This window comes from Molossus molossus, unplaced genomic scaffold (assembly GCF_014108415.1).
Source record: "Molossus molossus isolate mMolMol1 unplaced genomic scaffold, mMolMol1.p scaffold_m16_p_20, whole genome shotgun sequence".
NCBI lineage: Eukaryota > Metazoa > Chordata > Mammalia > Chiroptera > Molossidae > Molossus > Molossus molossus.
In genome coordinates, this window is record NW_023425356.1 from 29,094,126 (window position 1) to 29,096,644 (window position 2,519).

At 38.3% G+C, this 2,519-nt stretch overlaps 1 pseudogene; it reads right to left on the reverse strand.

Moving 5' to 3' along the window:
* Window positions 1-1,149: 1,149 nt before the first annotated feature.
* LOC118638032 lies at window positions 1,150-2,024 on the reverse strand (annotated as a pseudogene).
* Window positions 2,025-2,519: the final 495 nt, after the last annotated feature.

Consider the following 2,519-nt stretch of genomic DNA (forward strand, 5'->3'; position numbering starts at 1 on the left):
CTCAGTGCCTTGCAAGGTCGCCCTTGTGTTCTGCGTAGGAGGATTTCCAGAGGGTGGGATAGAAGCTGGTTGTTAATGAGCCTCAATTTGCATTTCTTTGCCTCACCTGGGAAAGGTTGATTCTTTGAGGAGAGGGCTACTGTTTTTCCTCACAGTTCTGGGAAGGAGCACACGGGCTACCGTCTTTGTGGCCACAACTCAGCAAAAACTCTGAGTGTCCTCCAAATCCTGGGTGTCCCCACAGAGTTCCAGCCCAGTCTGCCCTCCCTCTGCTGTAGCTCTGAGGTTAGTGGCTGTGGCTCTTTTAGAGCTCTGTCCTGGCTCTCTGCATTGTGGAGAGAGTTTGGTCTTTATTCCCCAAGGGTGCTGCTCACAGCCAAGACTGCTTCTGTCCCTGGGTTCCCAGCCCGCCACCCTCTCGTATCTCTGCATATTCTACCAGTGTCCCAGGTTATATGATTTTGTTCTACTGCTTTACTGTTGCTTTTTTTTGAGGATTTGTCTTTATTTCATTTGTAATTTCCATTTGGTCCTGGGAGATTTTCTGTGCAGCTGCCATTCACTCTGCCTCTATTTTCACCAGAATATTGAAATTTTTATGTTATTTCAAAGACAACTAACATATTGTTAACTGGAATAAAATATATAAGAAGTCTAGGAGATATAAGATATACACACAAGAAAACCTGAAATGTTAATTTTTCCTACTAGTAATATCAGGACTTGTAGAATTGATACTGGCATTGTATATCAATTACTTGCTTCTTTAAGTATTTGTTGACCCCTCCAGAGAGCATATTGTGTTATTGTATCTAAGAAGTCAGTGAATAACTGGGTTTTCCATTTTATCAAAGTATAAGGCATTACTTCAATTCTAGGCCTTCTGACAGAACACCGTACCTGTTTTATAAAAAATACTTTCTTTTTATTTCTACTAGGTTTGTTAATGAAATATTACTAAGAAAGTATTAAATCAGAAAGCAAATACAAGGCATATTTATGTTACAAAGGAAATCAATGAAGACTTAAGAAGATAAACATCTGGTACTTTAAACAATCCCAAATTCTGACATTTAGAGCAATAAAATTTCCACATGATCTTTTTCTAAAAAAACCTTTCCAGCTTGTTTCCAGACTTCTTTTATATTTTCAGTATTCTTGTACACTTAGTTGTTGTGGTACCCATAAATTCAGACACATCTTATTTTTTTAAAACATACCAAGAAGTTCTCTGTGACTAAGACATTCATCACCATACAAATCAAAGGTCTTGAAGACAGTGTCCAAAATATTCTTTGAGAGCTCCTGTCTTGTTGCCACATTCACAGCTCTCTTAAACTCTGCTAATCTGACAGGGCAATGAGCTCAATTAAATATTGCATAGCAATAGCAAAGTCATCTATGTGAGTTGAGCAATGATGAAATGACTTGAATTTGTTCCAACTAACATTCTCTCCTGCTGACAACTTCTCTTTTACATTTTCCCAATAAACTGTCTTTATTTTCAATGTTAGTGAAAAAACAAAACAAAACAAAAAACAAACAAACGTCATTCTACAGTCTTCTTTTCTCATAAAACTCAAACCTTTAGAGAACTGAAAGAACTCCATTTCTTGGACCTCCATTTGTAGATTTTCCATAAACTTGTGAAATTCTGTGAAGTTTTCTTTCTCCCATTTTTCAAAAGAAGTATCTGAAGGGTTATGTTAATTTCAGGTTCTTTTATTGTTGGTTTCTGGCATTCTGTTTTATTGGCTATCCTCCTCAAGATATCCTGTTTACTTATGATCTTCTGCAGCTTAAAAATACTCCCCTTTCTCAACCATCTTATCACCATCTGCATCTGGCATTTTAAAGTCAACTTTACCTACTTTGGAGTATAGTGAAGATTGTAAGCAAGAAAAGATACTCAGTACAGGAAATTAGCCCATTAGTGCCAAGATCTCTTAAAAAGGTTGTTCCACAACAAGGTGTTTGGATCACTGCCAGTACATCCTTGATGTCTTTTTTGTCAGATATCTCATGGTGTCATGTAATACTCTTCTGTGTTCCAGTGAAGAAAACTGCATGAAGTGCTATTTATGAAGAGACAACTTCCCTATCATGTTTTCACAGTCACCATTTTCTGTGCTAGGACCATGAGGTTGCCCTGGAGTGGTGCCAAATTCATACAGCTATGGTACTACACCATTCCTGCTCCTTCCAGCCACATGCTGGCCACTGCTGCCTCCACAGGACTGAGACTGAGGCTGCATGGCCCACAGCAGGTAGCCACTCCTTGCTGCAGTCTTCTGCCCCAGGCTGCCAGCTGAGCACCAACTAATTACTTTATAAAATATAATTTACTTAAGTCTAAGCTTATATAATTTAGTTTTTAATAATGTCTATATTTAACAATGAGATTGCTAAATTCCTAACATTTTTATTGGCTTATGTGAACCTATAGGAATAGCTTCTGGGATAGCTTTGGGGACCCGGAAACTTTGAAAGGACAGAGAGAGAGAGAGAATGAGCTCCCA